At 43.1% G+C, this 21,136-nt stretch overlaps 1 protein-coding gene across 4 annotated transcripts in view; it reads left to right on the plus strand.

Moving 5' to 3' along the window:
* PACSIN1 (protein kinase C and casein kinase substrate in neurons 1) overlaps positions 1-21,136 on the plus strand; it is a 78,034-nt gene that overhangs the window by 21,356 nt on the left and 35,542 nt on the right. Inside the window, exon 1 of one of the 4 annotated variants that reach the window (XM_048499004.1) lies at positions 1,726-1,817. The exons of 1 other annotated variant lie outside the window; for it this stretch is intronic. The gene's annotated coding sequence lies outside the window, so the exon portion shown is untranslated. Of the gene's footprint in view, positions 1-1,725; positions 1,966-21,136 lie in introns of those variants that run through there. 2 more of the 4 variants (XM_048499001.1, XM_048499002.1) reach the window with 2 other exon arrangements.

Consider the following 21,136-nt stretch of genomic DNA (forward strand, 5'->3'; position numbering starts at 1 on the left):
AGCCCCTTGATTCTTTGCAGAAAAGAATTCTCATTCTTCAGTAAAATGAGTAAGAATTTATTTTCAAAATGTAAGAAAAAGTCACAACACATATTTTCCACAAAGATCACATGACTGTGCCATCTACCCTCGGTTACCAGCTGCCAGAATTTCAATAAAGAGATGAAATTATCTCCAGCCTATATCCTTCCATCCCATAGCCCCTTTCAGTAACAGGTCCTCCAAGGACAGAAACTACTGCAAAATCTTCTCACGAATATGAGATTTTTTTCCCCTGCAAGAGGGGATGCTGTTTCTTGAATTTGTTAGCATATATGAATGCAGATGATCTGCTATGATGAGCCTGCAGTGGATCCACCTGATAAATTGCTTCATCTTGTCTTGCTCTGGGGAGCACTTTAAGAAGCACTTCATCCAGTGTTCCCTCCTACAGCAGGGACAGGGCTGTTCTGTACCCCAGCTCCCAATCCCACTGCAGTTTATGCCCCAGTCCTTCTGGCATGGAATGACTCGTTTTAATGGAGAATGAAATTCCTGGACGAAAATTGTATCAAGAGCAACTGATAACCTTAATGAGAGCTTTTATCTAAGAACAATGAGAAAAGTATTGCAGCAATAGACTCCATGGGGTGGATGGTGTTTTTGAAGTGCACACCAAGACTTTATTGAAGCACCAACAAGAATGCCCTGTCTGGTGGATATGCAAGAGGCACATTTGGGACAAAGCACTCTTCTAGAGCCATTAGAATATACTCAATTTGGATCTCACTTTCTAAAATGGAGAAAGGATTAACAGAGAGATCGACCAACAGACAGAATGTTTACTGGCTGCCTCTACATTAATGCTCAAGGTGCCTCACAACATAAGAAAACAAAACACAAAGCCAAAAACCAAGAAACAATTAGAAAAATTGCTAGATAAGATGAAAAGGAAAACTACAGGAACAGTAAATGAACACCACTGTAAAAACCAATCCAAAGACACAAGACTATGAATACACATCTTGAATATAACAGGCCACCATTCCACAATCCGGGGCCAGCACAGAGAAAGCCCCACCAGTTCCACAGAGAGAGCCTCACCAGTTCCATTGCAACTGCTTTCTTTAGAGGGCTGTGAGTTGGTGAGAGGCCACGCTACTGGTTTACAAAGTATCCGTCTGCACAAACAAACCCACGAAACCAGATAGATTCAGGGCCCCCAGTGGGCACTCTTAGGCACTCTTGAGGAGGAAACACCTCCCAAAAGTCCAGCCCCGGCCACCCCTGCGACATTGCATCTCCCAGGCTGCGCGAGACCGGGGCCAAAACTTCCAAGCCAGCTTGACACCGTCTTCCTTCAGCCTGGCGCAGACTTCTCCAAACCAGGCTCGTGTCCTCACATGTCACTCGGGTGCACAGCACACGTGTTGCCCGTTTGCCTGTAGTCACGTGCGCACTCGCGTGCCGGAAGACGTGGGGGCAAGATGGTGAACTGGGGCTGCCTCTGCCACCCGCGCGCGGGAACGCACTCCCGAGGCAGCCGCGGCCCAGTGCGCTTGGGGAGTTTTCCGCGCCAGTGCGCGCGCATCACACAAACGGGGGAGTTGGCGAGGGATGGGGGGCAAGCCAGAGCGCGGCTGGAAGTGGGGGGGGGGGGGCGCCGGTGAAGGCAGGCGGGCGGCAGGCTGCGTTGAGCATTACCCAGTTGCCATAGAAACCAGCAGAAGGCGGTGGGCGGCCGGACGGCGAAGGGGGTGGGGGAAGCGATTTGCCCGCAGTCCTCGCGAAGCTGCTGGTTTATTCCTTGCTTCGCCAGAAGAAGCGGACGTTTGCAGGTGCTCGCTTGGCGCGGTTCGGGCAGGGGGGAGGAACAACCCTCCCGTCTGGCTCCGCGTGCTCTCCGGGGGGGCGGGGGGGTGTCTCGGCGCCTTCAGGGACGGGCTGCAGTGTCTCCTGCTCTAAGCACCACCCAGAGCTGCGCAGGTAAGCCCCCCGGCCGCCTGTTAAAAATAAAAAATGGTTTAGCACGCCACTTCTGCATCCCCCGACCCCCCCTCCCCGCCGTGAAAGGGAATGATGATATTTGAAGCAAATGCATTTTTGGATGCAGCTGCGGATAGGGAGGGTTGCGCCGGCATATCGTTCCATAGCCTCTTGGTTCCCCTTTGGGGGAGGATGCCTCGATGGGACAAGCGCTGGGGCTCGCCCCCGGATCTTCTCCTGCCCTTCGTTGTTCTCCTGCTACACGTTCCAAACAGTTTGCCCAGTTCCCACTGGCATCGCAGCCGACATTGCATGCAGGAAAGGGGCTCGTGTGCACTACTGTGGCCGCAACCGGTGCTGGGGCTGAATTTTTGCCAAATAGCCGGCAGCTCTGTAGGCACCTGGTGAACAGGTCATTTAATATTGATAGGCGTTTGAAAAGGCACTTAGCTGACCTGACAGGAGGTTACCGCCCTCCCCCCCTTACAGGATTAGCCTGTTTTGGGGCGAAGAGGTGAAGCCGGATCCTTCCCTTTTCTGTTGGTTGATGATGATGTGCGCACTCTGCAGTGATGCTGACCTTTGGAGCCTAGACTTGTCTGCATCACTCTCCTCTTTACCAGGGGATTGCTGTGTTTGTGCATGTTCTTAGTGGTAAAATTGCAATATCTATTTGTGATGCCAAAAGGTCCTTGACCTCTTTGCCTTCTTTTTCTCTTCGGAGAAGGAACACTGGAACCATTTTGAGGAAGGAAAGAGCCATCCCCCCACCTCCTTCCCTTATCCCCTCCAGATCTCTGGTCTCCAGCTTTTTTGGAAGAGTGAGTAGACACTGGCAGTGAAGCAGGCCAGAGCTCTGTATTGGGTTCATTGTGTTTCTGTGTGCCCGCAATACTTTTAGTATTCCTTATTAACCCAGGAAAGGAAAAGCTGGATCAAGAAAGAATAACAAACTAGGTGGACAGAGACCTAGGACCTGGCACTTGTTAAGTTCCTCCTTTTAGCAATATTAATTCTCCCACACCTAGGTAGTTTTGACTCGACAGGTTTCCCCTGCTAATGCTGTACAGCAGGATTTCCATTTACTAAGTTTACCCACAGTTTCCCTGCCTTGGTCCTACAACAGCAGCCATCCCCTCTCCCCCAGGCCACTAGGCTTTTCATTTCTCTTTTTTAATTAGTTGTTAAAAACTGTTATATAATGCTATATAGTCTGTATATCAGGTTCACTGATTCCCCAGTTTTCATTTTTAGAAAGTAAATTTCTAGTCCCTTTTGTTATGGAGATATGCATTATATCTCCACAATGAAAGGAACTAGATACTTTTTAAATATGAAAGCTTAGCATTCAGAAATCATGGTACACAGATTGTTATAATGTTATATCGTTGGTGATTTTTAAAACCCACTCCAGTGACTGGTGAAAAATGGATGCTATGGGACAGTCAGGGAAAATGACTATAATGAAAGTGGGAACATCCAAACTTTCCCATCAGCATGGCAGCCATCCACACTTTATGGTGATCTTTCATCACACTTTACAGCACAACTGGTGCAAGAAAGGTTAGAGAAAAGCCAGGGAAACACTGGAAGGTGCACAAATGCATCACAGTATTCTCAGGTGTGTGTGTTGGGGGGGGGGGTGTTTCCTAACAACCCAGGACAGATAACCTGTGTGGAAATGGCCCAAGCCATATACCCTGCCCTGGAACTCCATGGGGTAATTCATTGTTCTACTTTTGTGGGAGGAGAGGAAGAATTATATGGTCAAAATGGATAGGAATGCAGGTAATTTCACTTCTGTAGCCCTTCTGCAGGTTTGGAGAAAGACCAAGAGAAAAATCAAAAGTGATGCAGATAGAGTAGGACTCAGGTTCTGTTCATAGCAACATGGTCTAGGAACAAACATATTCTGTCTGTGTTAGTGTTTTCTTACAGGACTGATTCACATAACCATTAGGTAGAGTGGCTTCTTGAAATTGTTCAGGCATTACCCATCTGAAGCCTTAACTACACACACTATCAGGGTTTTGCTTGTCTACATGAATCTCAGTGTTGGGTTAGAGGGTAGCACATTCAAAGTGTGAGCTTCAGTGTGATTGTGCTTGTAAATGACCTGCTCTTCAAGGGTAGTTGGCAGCAATATCCAGTTTCCATCTGCACAAACAAACCCACGAAACCAGATAGATTCAGGGGTGCCCAATCTTAGTTGTCTTCAGCCTGTTTCAGTTGTAGCATCTCTCTATATTCTTCATCCACTATTACACACCATCACATTAAAGCAGACAAAGAAGCAGTGGTGCCATCAGGACCAGACTGTGAGGTGTAAAGTCCAAAGCCCTGCCTCATGAATTCATCTGGGGCTTCCATTTGAAGGGAAACATGAGGCCATTAAATCCAGTGTTTAAAATTACCTAACTTTATACCACTAAATTCCTGGCTGTTTACAAAAACATGCAATTGTCTCAACTACTGCATTGACCAATTTGTTATTAGGATGGAGCATCCCTAGTTAGATGCTCAGAACCCAGGACATTTGAAGACCATGCTGCCACATGAAACTCCTGGAAACTGCTTCCCACTACCATTACCATTTTTGTGGTAGTGGCAGTGGCAGCTGTTACTCCTCCTCTTGTGACTTCACTGTTTCTCTTTTTTACATACCTGCAAGCTGTTTCAATGAGCAAACAGATTACAAAGGCAACAATGAGCAGGAGAATCACTGCAAAAGGAGGGGTTCACTCCATCTTGCCTAAGCCCTCCCCCAAGCCTGGGGTCAATATTGCTCATTTGTCCTCCATAGGTTCTCACAGACCTTTGTTTTGTGCATTATCTAGGTATGTTCTACCAGTTACCTTGTTCCTCCATGGTATTATTTTTCCTTATATCCATGTGGTTTAAAGTGACACAGGTACAAATCAGAACAGAAGGCTTTGTTGGTGAAAATGACAGCTGCGGGACCACTTGACTCGAGTTCTTCTTTTGGTCCTATATTTAAATAAAGGTGGCATAAATCTGTGTCATCATTTTGTCACTATTTCTTTTCAGTTGCCTGGAGACATCCAGATATCTTAGATATCTTGTCTCCAGCACAAGTGAAAGCTATGTTAGGCAGAGACTTGATAGCTCTCATGTATGTGTGGATCGCCATATACATTGCCCTGACGTGGATGACCCAGATTAGCCCAATCTCATCAGATCTCAGGAGCTAAGAAGGGTCAGCCCTGGTTAATGCTTGGATGAGAGATGACCAAAGAAATCCAGGGTTGCTATGCCGTGGCAGCAATGGCAAACCACCTCTTAACGTTTCTTGCCTTGAAAACCCTATGGGGTTACCATACTGTTGGATGTGACTTGATGGTACTTTCCACTGCTGCCGCCATATACATTTGGGGAACCCTATGGAATATGAAGATTGTTAATGTTTGAAGATTTTTCTAGATTTCCTAGCTAATAGTGTGGCCATCGCCAGTCTCGCAAAGCTGCACCCTGCTCCCCAGTCTGCAAAACCAGGGAGAATTATTGGATTCATACAGACTGCCTTTCTAATGAGGAATTTGCAAGCCTGCTTTCAGTTGCATTTGCTGCCTTCTGCTGCTGGCATCCTTCCAAGCGCTGCAGCAAGTGTGTGTGCAAGTACAGACTCTAGTGAGATCACCAGTGTTCTCACCTGCATCTAGAGCATTTTGATTTTAAAGGCGATTAAAAAAACAAGTTAGAGGCCAAAGTGTTTCAGAGGAGGATTCAGCCTGAGGCCTTGTATGTATCAAACAGGACCTGACATCAGAGAAGCAGTCACCTAGAACACAGATGCTATGAAGCCCTGATAGCCCCTGCCAGAATAACATGGTTTAGTTGCTGATATGAGTATGTCAGTTATGTACTTGTTTTGGATGACATTACTGGTTTCCCAGAATGACACTTATTCCTTAGGCTATAAGGCAGCACAAACCTAAGCACCTGGTACCAGCACCACTAGTTGGTATCTTGTGCTTACTTAGCAGAGAGAAAATATGTACAAACAAGATTTAACTCTAAAGTGTAGAGTGCATACCAACTGCACCAGATTCCATAGCAACCTTACCTCAGCCCACCAGTTATGGGAGAGGCATACTGGCAACATCCCTATGGCAACTATAGGCAGAAGCTGCCAGCTAACCCACTCTGATGCCAAAACATCTCCTGAATATCATGATGTCACAGTTCATGGCAGAGCACAGCATGGGGGAGAACAAAATAACAAATGCAGTACACATCCCCAGTATAAGGTAGACCATGTAGGAGGCTTGGAATGAACATACCTCAGGGAGCTCTGCGGGTATGGGTTTAGTTTGTCTCCTGCACCCATGTTGCTTTTTGCCTGGTGACCACACAGGGAAGGAATTATGGCCAATCTGAACACATCACCCACATGTCTCTATAGTTCACCTAGCACAGGCAACCTCAGTGCGTGAGATGTCTTCCTCACTACGGCTTAGGTAATGAGATGGGGCACAGGCAAGAAGTACCAGCCTTTTTCCAGACAAAGGGGATGTGGACACCAGGCACCAAACAGATATTCACAGAAGGCATTCCTCTTGTCTCCTTAATAGCTCACTGGAAGGGACACACTTGTGGCAAATAGGCATGGATTCATATCCCAACAAGGGAGATACTGGCAAGAATGTAGAGCTCCCCTTTTGGCCAACAACAAGCCAATCTGCAGCAAAGCAGAAGGAAAAGGCTGGCCTAGAAGCCAGAACGCAGGCATTCTGGAATCATCCCCTAATACCAAACTAGGAACCCAGCTGACAGACACAGCAGGGGGCATTAGAAAACCCTCAGGAACTCTGATGCTGACACCAGCCATCTATATCATAAGGCAAGAAAATACATAACACAGTAAAAATGGCTGGGTATAATATATACAAGGTCCCCAGTTCAAGCTCTACGTATATTGTGCATACTTGCAATGTGCCACTTTTGTGGGACCCACTGCTAGCAACTGCTGAGGGAAGGATTATTGAGCCAATATGCAGTTGGCGCATGTTTGCATATATTGTGTGTGGGATATTTGCAGTGAACTCGGATTCCACTTGGTTTACTTATTTTGCCTCCCTAGTTGGTTTCCATTTCATGTTTGTATCACGAGGTAGAACACCTGTAAGGACTCTATGTCTAGCAATATTAGAAATACCCTACATTTGTTTCGTTCCTTGGTTGCTTGTGCAAAGCACTGATTTTTTCATACAAACAGTCTTTTCTCTGAGATTCCAATTATCAACCCCCATGTGTTTTCTTTGTGTGCTCATCACACTGTGCACCCTGCTATCAGAGACAGGTGTTCTTGTTGAGTTTTATATAGTGTTTGGGAGAGCTGTGATTTCTGCAGGCTTACTTGACACCCTAAATAAAATGTTGCACCTTGGCTTGGATTTGTGGGGGGATGGCTGGGTATGTGTAATATTTTCACTCTCCATAAGTTCTGGGGGAAGATTTAGAATTGCACCAGGGTTGTCACTGGTGTGATATTACACTGAAAGCATGGAGAAGGCTTGAGAGACTTAAGATACCAACTAGACCCCATTCCTCTTCAGCACTGCCTTGATACTGCCTATTTCCATGCCAGCGAAGGGATTGTATTTGCATGGCACGACCAAGTCTTCAGATATGTGAGTTAATCTCTTTATGTTAGTATATATTGAGATTTAACACTAGTGTAAGGTTTAGTTGCCTTTATAAGAGATTCCAAGACAGTACTTAGGACTGCTCAGTTTTCTTCTAAATAAGGAAAATGAAAATATATCAAATTCTATGCTCAGAATTATGCAAACCATATGTATTTGCATAAGCCTTCAATTTTTACGGAATTCAGTTCTTCATTCCTTGCTGTATCAGGAAAATAGGCATATGAGTAGAGGGAGCAAGGGGTTGAATTATGAGTCTTTAAAAAAATCACATTATCTCAACAAGGAGGAATTTTTTTAAAAAATGTATGCACTGCAAATTTAGAAAAAGATGAGTTTTTAAAAAATTAAAATGCAGCCTTAAAGAGAGTATTTCTCAAGGGGAGTATTTGTCAAAGATAGACACTGCCAAATACCAACACTGAGTCAGAACTGGGCACCTGGCTTTTGTTGGCCAAGGGCCTCCATATCCCACTGTGAAGCTGAAGCATGTTGCTTCTAGAGATCAGGTTTGCAAACAAGTGCTATGTTTCTAACCCCCCAGATTTAGCCCAAGTGCTTTAATGGTTTTCTGAAATGTGGACTATACCATCCGGGGGAGGGCGGTATAAAAGTGGAACAAATAAATAAGTAAATAAAATATAACTTATTTGACAGTGATGCAAATGTAAATGAAATAAATGCAAAAAGGCCAGGACTTTTTTTTTATTTCAAAATGTTATATAAATGCTAGGGCAGAATTTGGTGTTAGGTACATCTTCCCACATCCAGGGACTCTGTTTCTCTTTCTGAACAAATATAACCTTTATGGTGAGTTAGATTAAAAAAAGAATCAAGTAGGTGTACAGGCAATGATAGGTGAAATCTCAGAAGCTTGATGCACTTACTAATATTTTGGAGGCGGGGCTAGTATCATTTAGCCTGTATAGTTTTTTCATCCTTTCCATGACCCCTGAAAAAAAAATCTCCATTAAGTATGTATGTTTACATTTATATGTTTTGTTGGTGCATATTTTTCTTAACACTGGTTTTGAGTTACCATTGGGCAGAAGTTATGTATAAATCTCTTATCCTTGCCTGTAAGACTATTTATACCATGATGGAATGTAGCAATTATGTCAGTTTTAAAAACAAACATGGAAACTGAACTCCATCAGTTGCCACATAATTATTGCATAAAATAGTTGGATGAATTACCCATAAGTGCTAAGTGGATGTATGAATGGCCCCAGAGGCAAGTAGCATGGGAGCAAATAGTTCACAAGGACCATTTTTTCCACTTCAGATGGAAGCATTTTTAGTGGCCCAGTTGGTGACCCAACTACTATAATGGATGTTTCCAGCACTTCTCATTCTATAAAAGAGTTTTTTTTAAAGTTTTTTTTAAAAAAATCCAATGCAAATTATCCCCCCGAGATTGTTTCTGGAGGTGGGGCTGTGTTTCAGTCATAGATCATCCATTTTGCCTACACAAAGCTCCAGACTCAATTCCTAGCATCTCCATTTAGTAGGATCAGATAGTAGGATCAGATAGTAGGTGATATGAAAGATCTGGGATTCTGGGGAACTGCTGCCAATTAAAGCAGACAATATTGGGCTGGATGGACAAGGTACAAGGGATCTTTATGTTTTCGGGGGGGGGGGGGTTGTAACTTGTCTTAAGTTCTTTGTTTTTGCTAGCTGAGTTGAAAAATCTCCCTTTCTATGCTGCTCACATTCTGCTTTGTCACTCTGCCATACCTAGATAGACTATATTTGAGACTTTTTAGCTTTTAGTTTAATTATATTTACATTTTTCATTGTAGCTAAGTTAAGAATAACAAGAACAGGTCACCCATATTAGGTTGACTGTATCTGTAGACTAGAATAATTCAGGAGAGAGCATTCTTTAGCAGCTCTACTTAGAATCCTAGTCAGGTGTGTCCAGTGGGGCTTGCTGCCTCCCAGGCAAGTGGCTCTAGGATTGTATTGTTAAGCACCTGTTAACAACAGTGTTTGTCCACCAAAAATTGGAAAGACAAAGTATGCAAAGTTCTTGGTATTGTTATCAGCGCCTAGAATCACTGGGAAAATTTCAGACCTAGGTGAGGTTTTTTGCTGATGCTGCATATCATATGACTGTAGAGTTCCAAAACGGAGTATGCTGTCTGTGAAATGTTGATTTGGGGTCCACTAACTGGCTAGAGTCCCTTCTAGTACCATCTACCTTGTCACCACATTGTATATTTTTTCTAGGGCTCTTTTGTTTAAAAAATATTAATTTTTTTTGCAGCCAAGCACCCTCTTGCTCTTTTTCACAAACAAGTCCATACACAAAGCAAGAGAGTAGGAAAGATCTCACATGCATTATCTGAACCTTGCTGTCTGTGATAGTGTCTTTTTATAAATCATTGTGATAATCTTAAATATATTTGCTTCAAAAGGCTGTTCAAATAGCCCACCTTTTCTAGTTTAATTATCTCAGCCCCTTCTTCTAGGCAACCACAGAAAGGGAATAAAATGTTTAGGTCAATAATATGCTGTTTGCAGAAATGCTATCTATTTTTAGCTGAAGAAGAGAAAGATTAGAAGTACAAGCAACAGGGAGAGCATTTAATAAAGTGAGCATCCACCCTCGAAACTTGCAAGGATTCATTATGAATAGAGATTGTTACCCCACACACATCCTATTTGCCTCATCTGCAGCAGAAATCCTTAGCTTGTGAAAAGGCCTGGAGTTCTATTCCATCTTTAAAGTGAAGTGCCCATGAGCCATCCTCCAAACATCTTTCCATTTGTCATGTTATCTAGAGAGAAAACATTATGGATCTGTGACAGTTCATGCCATATACGTGCATGTTAAAACCCAAGCTTCTTTGGGAAGTATCTTCTTGTGATAACCCACCTGTGGGTTTCTGACAGGCTTCCTTTAAACATGTTGAAATTCATGTTCGGAGATATAAAGGGATAACTGATAAATGAAAGAAGATGTGTTATACAAGAAAGAAATCGAAAATTGTTTGACTACTGGAAACAGTATTGGGTTCATCCTGAGTGGTTAACAAAGTACTTAGCCAAAGTGATTTGTTTTCAAATGAATTCTTAGCAGTCCTGATATGTCATGGCATAGTCAGGTGCAGTAATACAAATGTGTATTCTAAATTGGCTAAAATCAAGAGAGAAGAAGGGAAGAGGAGTGCCATAATTTTGCAGGGAAGAGAATCCAAATAGAGACTGGTCTTTTCTGCAAAGCAGGAATAAAACGTCCTGCAGATGGTTTGAAAAGATCCATTTTGGCTTTTTGTGTTTGCTCTTAGTGGACAAAAAATTGTCAGCCCAAATGGGTCTTTTTTTTCCCACCTGCCCCCCGATGATGCTTTTGTCAGTTCCTTAGCTGTGCCCGCCATTTTTTGTGCTGCTGCAGAAATTCTCTGTTCCACCACCTTTTGGTGAAGGTTTCCCACAGAGTTCTCCTCTGCTTGCAGCTCACCCGCTTGTGATTTCACTGTAAAAAATACATGAATAAAGTTTGTTTTGCCTGATGATCCTGCGCGTGTGTCATTTTTCCTTTTTTGTTGTTGTTTTGAGGGAGAGATCTGAGAAACTATGACAACTTAACATATGTGCACATTACAGATTCTTATGTTGTGTTGTTATAGCTTCGCAGACCTCTCCCTCAAAAAAAGGAAAAAAAGGAAAAACAGCACATGCACAGGATCACCAAGCAACATTTTTTTTACTCATGTACTTTTAACAGTGAAATCATGCGCAGATGAGCTACAAGCAGAGGAAATTTCTATGGGAAACCTTCACAAATGATGGAAGCAAGAGGCTCCTGCTGAAGAGGGCAGAAAATGGTGGGTATAACTGCAGCAAAAATGAAAGTAAGAGCTGGAAGGCGGGAGAAATAAAGCATTTCCTGCCAGCTTTTGTTCCCATAGGCAAGCAGGAGACCTCTTCAACCCATCTTCAGGAAAAAAAGATTGCTAGTTTAGCGATACCGTGGTTTAGAGAAATAAAACATCCTGAAGACTTTTTGGGGGGGAAAGAGCTGTGTGAACTTCTTTCCCAAAATACTTTTTATAATGTGCTCAAGATGTTATATTTCTTCTGTGTGGAAAAGACCTTTAAATGTCAAATGATCAAAGAGTCCATACAAAAAATGCAAGCCACTAATCCAGACTTTTTCAGAACTGCCTGAATCATAACATTTGCATCCACAGCTAGGACAATGGAATCCCCAACTCCTTCATCTCCAGAGTGGTTTTGCATTAGTTTTTTCTGTGGTAGAAACATTTCCATTTCCTCTGAAGATGCCAGCCACAGATGCAGGCAAAATGTCAGGAGAAAATACTACTGGAACACGACCATAAAGCCCGGAAAACCCACAACATCCTAGTAATTCCATTTAACTCAGCTGATGTACCGGTAACCTATTGGATGAAGGAAACCAAATTTAAATCAGTGGATGATCTTAGCAAGATCCCTCAATTTAAGTTTTCTTTTCTGTTGAGGTAGGCCATTACAATTTGCCTGGGTGCCTGCATAGGGATGTCACAATGAACTGAAACTTGATTCAAGGTCCCCCAATCTATAAATCTTCAACCATGACTCACTCATACTGCGAGGAAGAGAATACACTAACGTAAGAATGAGCTGCTGTTGTGTCTGTTATGAACAAACCTTTGCCATGATGTATGAATGCTGTTTTTATAGGAGAAGGAGAAGGCAATACCACTTGGTCATGGGGGTAACTGGATTTAAGAATGGCTTGGAAAAAATTAAAAACTGAGTTAGTAAAACTCTCCCAAAAAGGTTTACACATTACTGAGACCATGGAGACAATCTTACTGTTTTAAAATTAGGTATATCTTGTTCTGCTAGTGAGCACTAGGGAGTAAGGGTTAAAGTTTATGATTCAAATGGGACAGCTTTATAGTTTAGTTTTGTGAAATTTCATCTGCAGTCACCTTAATCAACACTCATCCTGCCCACTGTACCTTTGTTTGGTTTCTTATAAATCGACCTTTAAGTGCTATGTTCTTTAATAACAGTTGAACATGATGATCTTGTTCCTCTTGAACATGAATCTAGAAGTCATGACGCTGTCATTATGCCAACACAGTGAAGAAGGCTCTTTTAAGAGAATCTTCCTTGCTTGTAGTCCTTCGGTGCATCTAAGCTGCTCTAGATAATTATGGATTGGTGAAATGTCTGAACTGGCAAGTTATAGTCATGGCCCTTGCTCCATAAATTACTGCAGCTGGAAACTGGACTTTCAAACATATGGAAAATGAAAGAGCATAAGCTTTTTCTATACTTTCAAAGTACTTCCAAATGTTCTAAATCCAGATTGCTGTAAACTGTGATTTGATGTGGTGTTTCAGTCATCATATCTATACAGAGTTTGTGAAATTAGAAACAGTGAAAAACATTTTTAATTAAAAAAAATTAAAAAACCAAAGCAGGAATTGTCTTCTGCTGAATCAGCCCTTGGTCCCTCAGGGTCAGTATTATTTAATCAGACTAACAGTGGCTGTCCAGAATCTCAAGCAAAGATCTTTCACATCACCTACTACCTGATCCTGTTTTTTTAGGTGGAGATGTCAGGCTTTGAACCTGGGACCTTCTGTATACCAAGCACTACCACTGAGCCACAGACCCTCCCCATGTCTTCTACTGTATTTGTTAGTTTAGCAGTTTGAAGGCACACAGTGGTAAGCTTTGTGAGCCTTGTAGTTGAAGATCTGAGACCCTGAATGGCGCAGCAGTGGCGTAGTGGCTAAGAGCAGGGGCACTCTGATCTAGAGGAACCGGGTTTGATTCCCAGCTCTGCCGCTTGAGTTGTAGAGGCTTACTGGGGAATTCAGATTAGCCTGTGCACTCCCACACACGCCAGCTGGGTGACCTTGGGCTAGTCACAGCTTCTCCGAGCTCTCTCAGCCCCACCCACCTCACTGGGTGTTTGTTGTGAGGGGGAAGGGCAAGGAGATTGTAAGCCCCTTTGAGTCTCCTACAGGAGAGAAAGGGGGGATATAAATCCAAACTCTTCCTCCTCTTCTTCTTCTTCCTCTTCTTCCTCCTCCTCCTCCTCCTCCATTCATTAAGACCCAAACAGAATGGGAAAGAAAGAACTCTAACCCCAAAATAGAAGATAACCAAGAAGACTGATAAAAAACATAATAATAGACAGAGGAACAATGGGTTAAAGGTGAAGGTAAAGGTCATTAATGACCCATGGGGTGACATCACATCACGTTTACTAGGCACTCTATGGCCGTTTCTGCATGGGCCAAAAAAGCCGGCAAAAGGAGGGTAAAAACAGGCAGGGAGTTCGCATGGCTGTCGCTGTAGAAGTGACACTGCAGCGATGCGGCAATGCTCCAGTGGGCCCACAACGGTTTATTCAAAAATCATTCACCAGGCGTGTCTTTTCAACAACGGTGCTCCGCAGTCAGCGTCATGCGAAGCACCTGCCAGGAATCTGTGCCGCAGAGCCTCCCCCCCACAATGGCAGCCCACACTGGCCAATCCTGGCACTGAATGCCTATGACATCTACCCTGGGGAAAAAAGAACACCGTTTGCAAAGCACAGCCGTGCAAAGTGCCAGGGTTCAGCTGATGCGCTACCTGCCTACAGAGCGCCTGCCCATGCGAACACTCTGTTGCTGCAGTGTTGTCAATAACACCGACGGCACAACACTGTAATTGGCTGTGCAGAAACGGCCTATGTTTACATGTGCCTTTGCCATTGCCTTCCCCAGTCATCATTACATATGAAAAATTCCCATTAAAATCAGACAAGTTTCGGTTAATAGGCCTTCCTCAGTGATATAAATGATTAAAATATACCCCATAAAGTGCAATAATTTAAAATATAAAATACAGCAATTCAGACCAAGCTATAAAACATGTTTAAGAAGTAGGGGCCATTCATTAGCTAGTTAATTCACTCTTCATTATTGGAATAACACAAGACCATCCAGTTTCATTTTTCAGATAGTTGTTATATCTGGTCCCAATATCTTAAGGACAGCTTAAATCCTATCTCTATGGTGTTATACATGCAAATCGGGAAGCAAAATAATTTTAAATGTTTTGTATGTTACCCATTGTTATTTCATCAGCCTCAGTTTGTTAAGATCAATGAATATATGTACAAATATGAGGTTTCATCCTCAAATGAATAATTGAGGATTAAAAAAAAATATTAAGGTCTCCCCAAAAAGATAGAATTCAGAAATACTTTCCTTACTAGTGATTGAGGTCTTGTCTAAGTTATAGTTGCTAATACAACATTTGACTACAATCTACCCTAGAAAGCCTCACTTTCTTTCCTGCCTTCATAATGTATCTTTTCCCACAAGGTTCACCCACTCACAAAAAGAAGCCCTTGTTGAGAGAAGACAGAGTCACATTGTGTCAGAAAAAAAATGTCTTCCTGTGCAGCCTTTGCAACTGCCTTAGGAAATGCAAGTCAGCACCTGGTATGACTAAGTGCCAGAGATCCCCCCCCCCCTTTCTAGGCTTCCCTCTCACAAAACACTTTTATCCTATATCTCTCATATGGTGTAAAACTCCATGAAAGAGTGAATCATTCTATGCACAAGGGCCTGCAGTCAGAACATCTCTTGACAGGGGAATTGCCCCCTTCACACTGTACTACAATCAGAAGCCCAGCTGTACTTACAGGCTAGAAGATAGTGTGAGCTTTAACATGATTGAGATCTAAAGGAGTTGGCACCTCCATGCTCAGAAAACAGCAGCACAAAGGTTTGAGGCCACAAAAACAGCACAGGATGGGGGTCACAGGCACTTCTCCCTCTATTCTATGGTCACAAACAGAAAAGAACTGGTATGCACCCAGAAGGCACAAATTCCCATTGCTTGTGTGCTGTGAAGCCCTCTTGCAGGATCCCAGCAAACACAATAACTTTGTGCAGATGCAGCCTGTGCTGATCTCTTCCTGATCAAGACGGCAGCATCTAAAATCAGATCACTTTGGATGAGCAGTCCACAGGACCAGCTTCCCATTCTGTGCTGGGACATCCCATGTGGCTGTCTTATACTAAATCAGATCCTTAGTCGGTGAAAAGGTCAGTATTGTCCACTGACTGGCATGTGCTGTCTAGGGTCCAGGCTGAGGTCCTTCAGATCACCTGCTATCTGATCGGGATTGAACCTGGGGCCTTCTGCACGTCAAGCAGATGTTCTACCACTGAGCCGTCGTCCTTTCCCTCTTGGCTTTCCCTGTACCGTGGGAACCATATGAAACTGACATCTGGGTAAAATCAATTGTATAGGCTAATGACATTGGTTGGATTATAGACAAATGACACAATTTCACTTTCAGTTAAACAGGTAAATTCCAAAGACATGTTTATACTATATATTTCCCCTTTATATTAATTTGATGGTCATGACTTCCCACAAGGAATCCTAGGGAATATCATCTTGTGAGGATGCCAAACAGTAGAGAACACAAATGCAGTTACCCTTATTTGTCCCATTGCCCAACCCCTTAGACTTTCCTGAGGGTGGAACAGGTTTAAAATTAGTTTTAGTCTGTGGTGTTATATACTCTTAAGAGTAGGAAAATGTTTCGGCATCAAAATTAGTGGTAGTTTAATGAAAAGTGATAAACAGTGCAGTCCTGTTCAGAATTACTCCAGTCTAAATCAGAGTCAGTAGGCATAACTGTATAGGGTTGCACAGAAAATGTGCCAGGTTACTTAAATGCAGTTCAGTCCAAACTCCTGTCTCTTGAGAACAGTCATGTTTGTTGGGCTGTACATATGGTGGATGTGCTTGTTCTGCTACTACTCGTATTTTGTCTGTGGCTAAGGGAAAGCCTCTGTCTTCAGGACAGCAGTCTACCCATACATCAGTTCCAATTGCATCAATCCTCTCAGGATATGGAGGGAGGTGTATATCTATGCATCTTACCCTATATTTAACCAAAACCCCAGGCGTCCTTTCCTTAATGGCAGATGGGCGTGTGCTTGATAAAGTGCTTCTGATCCATAATGGGTGAGAAGAGACGGGGCAGCAGGAGGGGCAGCAGGAGGCAGATCGTTGCATCATTTCAGCACAGCTGTATTATCAGCTGCATTATCTCATGTTTCCTCAAGCGCAGGGAGAATCAGGGGCTTGTTTCTTCCTCATAGGTTGGCTTGGTCTGCATATGAAGGAGAGCTTCAAGAGGGACAAGTCGAGTATCAGAAAATGGTTGTTAAAGGCTGTTTGCTATTCCAAAACATTTGATAAACAAGAAAGACTAAGGCTGGGTTTACTTGTTGTTGAGTTTGTCTGTCCACCAAAACTTCATTATAGGGCAGTAGTAGGGCCTTTTGCTCTTGGGCCTTTCAAGGGGATAATTCACTGTGCCTGGTTATTCCTTGTACTTCTAGTCACTTGCACATTGAATAACGATATTGCAAAACCCAGAACATCAGAAGCTATTTTCAGTGCCTGACAGAAGTTAGGCTAATTAAAGCTGCTGTCAAATTGGCACTTCTCCCCGTTTCCCACAGTCTTCTTACTTAATGAACTGAATATATAGAGATTTATTGTTCTTAAATATGGAAAGGTTCCCCTTTCTCCCACCCCTTCATAAAACAGTGTGGCTATCAGCAAAGATACACTGCATTGAGTCCTATTTTCCCTCCCCTTTCATAGCTACCCTTGGTCCACTATCTTGCCATATAAGAAAGAGCATTCATACAAGATTTTCTCCCAAGAGCAAATAACCCTCCTCACCACATTGTGTGCATCATCACACAAAACATTGCCCACTTCCTTCTGCAAGGGCTTTTGACTGCCATTCCAAAAGGAAAGTTAAGAGTGCTTCCATCTCAGCAGAATGACTCATGAGAAGCACCCAAGCCTGCTTCTTCACACTACAAGTAATTCAGTTGCTAATTTTTGTTTGTACCAATTGCATGTCTGCAGGAGATAGGATTCCTAAGCAGGAGAGGACTCAAGCCATTGTGTAAGTGTGCCATAAACTTCAGGTTAGCTCACCATGCTAAGAGCTGCAAGACATAGATGGGGAAATTTCAGAGTATCTTCATGAGACCCTACTGATGATACCACCCAGGTTTGGTGAAGTTTGATTCAGGGGGTCCAAAGTTATGGACCCTCAAAGGTGTAGCCCCCATCTCCTATTAGCTCCCATTGGAAACAATGGGGGATGGGGGCACTCCATTTGGGAGCCCATAACTTTGGACTCCCTAAGACAAACCTCACCAAACCTGGGTCATATCATCAGGAGAGTCTCCCAAAACATCCCTGAAATTTTGGTGCAGCTATCCTAAAAACTGCGCCCCCTGCAGGCCAAAAATGGAAAACCACTAAAATACCCAAAAACAAACCCAGCCTAAAATCTGCACCCCTCTCCCCCCGGCAGGCCAAAAATGGAAAAAAACACTGAAAATACAAAATCCCCCATAAATGAACGGGCAATTTTGTCGCCCACCACAAGGTGGCGCCCTGGGCAGCTGCCCACTTTGCCCAATGGGAGGAACGCCTCTGCACAGACACCCCGATGGTATCTGCTGAAAATCTTGGTCAAACCCAGCTATCCTGTTGGAAGAGCCACAGTGACAAACGGTCTTGGGGGACTATGGCCTTCAGAGTGAATTGAGCCAAATTGCCCCCATTTCCCTTTTTCTTTAACTATTTCTGCTAACTCAAAATACTCCACTACCACAAGAGGCAGGTAGTGGCAGTTGCCCCTGCTTGCAGCAGGCCCCTCTCCCCCCCAGTCCCATACCTCATGGTATTTTGTCCACAATGCTCTCCCAACTCCCAGCATGGATTTTAAGGAGTCAGGCTGCTGGGGAAAGGCAGGAAAAAGCTCCCTCAGTAAAAACACCTTCTGTTTGTGGTTCAAAAGATCCAACTTGCCATCTGTGGTGTTTGGTCAGATACTTGATCTATGATGGCAGTTATCCTAAATTGAAAATACTTATGTTGTGCTTTTTGAGGGGAGAACAAGTATCTGTGAACTCATTTTTGGTGTTGAACTGTCAAGGGTATGGATAAGCATTAACACAAAGTATCTTGTGTTGTTGGATATTTAAAACAAGGGGTTTTTATTGTTAGAAATGCTTGAGTATGGCATTCCAAATTTCCAGCTTTCATTTTAAAACAAACTGTGTAGCACATTTTGTTATGGAAATATAAGGTGGACGCATATCTCCTCCAACAAAAGGGGCTAGAGACTTCTTTTTTCCAAATAAAAGCTGGGAATTTAGGGAAGCTTTTACATGTATTATTTTTAGTGTTATAGCAACCTAAGGATATTCAGTTGTCTTACAAAACACCCTGTAAATCCCTGGAGGCCGGGGGCGAGGGCCTGTTGCAACTGTGCTACATTGACAGGCATAGCAGTAGAGAAATTACATGTGCCCATCCTTGTTTGTAAAACACCTTGGACGAGATCAAGATGGTTTTCCTCTGCACAGTTTTCAGTGCCTACTAATGGGCATACTTCTAATCATGGTACCTCAAATAATCACTTTTTTTAAAAAGTTAGAACACAGTCCTTGCCTGCATTTCCAGAATTGATGGATATGGGCTTTGTTCTTGAGGGTCTTCATTATCTGCAGCCCATTAGTGTCTGAATGCCACACATTTCTCATCCACACTGCTAGTCTGCCTGCTTTGTATAGACTGCAAACAATTGCTGTTGCTTCTCTGCAGAGGAATCCAACAGCTCTCCTCAGGCAGCATCTCCTGCCGCGCTACAACTTGTCAGAGCCTGGGTCATGTTCCCCTCAAGGATCAACTGATGAACACCACAGCCTGCAACATCACATCAGCCTCAGAAACATAGGCCATCAAGTCAAATAAAATCAACTGTTTGCACCTCCTGCCGCCTGTGAATAAATAGTCTCTTGGTTTCCAATCCCTTGGAACTGAAGAACCAGCGTCCCACAGCAGCTATCCAGTTCAACAACCTTCTCAATCTAAGAATCCCTTCCTACCACTCTGGGTTTCTGTCTTAAGAAGCATTTCAATGTGCTCACCCTTCAATCAAGGATAAATATCTCTGCTGTGCCCCTAAAGCAGTGTGATGTTTGATAACTTACCGTATTTACCTTTTTTTCTTTTCTTCTTTTCCCCCACCCCCACCCCGTCTCTCCACCTAAATCCTTCTCAAAACATTTGCAAATTTAAGCAAAGTTTTACCTTTCTAAGCCCATTGTCCTCAATGGATTAACTCTGGACAGGATTTCAGTGTTCTTTACCTGAGCAGGACGCAGTAATTTACAAAAGAAGATGTTGCTACCAAACATGCCGAAGATTTAATGAACTTTACAAATATTCACAGTTCCATATTTTTTAGTCATTCTGCCATTTTTCATAGGATTCAAGGAGCATACCCTGCGTACTTTTTAAGGCCATAGTAATATTTCCTGCCTCCTGAACAAGTAAAGAATTCTGAAAATGTGTGTGGTTAAAAATGCTGAAACCATGAAGAAAATGATACAAAAACAGAGAAGTCACAAGGGTCATGTATCCCTACATCAAGGGAACAATCTCTCTCCAGTAAGTATATGGGCAGAGCAAGCTTGAGTCCCAAATCTCAGTGTGTTACTGATGAAGCTAGTTAATATCCTCTGCTCTTTCAGCAGAGAAAATGATGGCCACAATGACCCAGTTCTAAGAAGCGAAGACTATAGCAGCTGCATGCAAGCTCATAGCAACACCAACACCCACCAATCACAGACTGGTAATCCAGTGTCATCTTTGTGTTAGCCATGCATGTAAGCAGCCAATGCATATGGTCATGCCAGCATCTCCCTGATGTGTCCCTGCTACCATATAATCAAAATAGAACAAGGGAAGAGATCAAGAAAAATACACTACTCTCCACTACATGGAAACCTAAGCATGCCTCTGCTGTGCTGATGACAATTGTTATTTCTGCCTGTTATTTGTTGTAATGTCTGGGGTACAGACATGAAAAGAAGAGCCTGCAAAGGGCAGAAAGCAAGCAGATAGGACAGTGAGGGTATGACTTTCTCTCCTTTTAAATGTAATTCCTTGTCTATCTCCAGATTGCTATTCTTAAGGAAATATCCTCCCCTTTTCAGAAGTCTCTCTCACTCTGCACTCTCTCAGCTAGATATGTAGTTAGTACTGTCTCTGTCCTTTACTATCAAGTGTGTTAGTTCCTTAATACACCTTAATCTAAACTTTTATTACATTGTGCACCTTTGCTGTGTTAATTACACTGTCAACATTATTCACCCATATCTCCTCTCCATTGTGTAGCCTGTGTGGTTTATTTTATCTTTCTACTATTTATTTGTTTTTGCCATCAAGTCACAGCCAACTTGTGACTTGATCCCCATGGGATTTTCAAGGCAAGAAACTTTCAGAGGTAGTTTGCCATTGCCGCCTTCTGCATGGCAACTCTGGTTTTCCTTAGTGGGACCAGGGCTGATCCTGCTTAGACCCAAGATCAGGCTAACCTGAACTATCCAGGTCAGTACTGAGCTTTAGTATACATCAGC

This window comes from Sphaerodactylus townsendi, linkage group LG05, assembly GCF_021028975.2.
Source record: "Sphaerodactylus townsendi isolate TG3544 linkage group LG05, MPM_Stown_v2.3, whole genome shotgun sequence".
Classification (NCBI taxonomy): domain Eukaryota; kingdom Metazoa; phylum Chordata; class Lepidosauria; order Squamata; family Sphaerodactylidae; genus Sphaerodactylus; species Sphaerodactylus townsendi.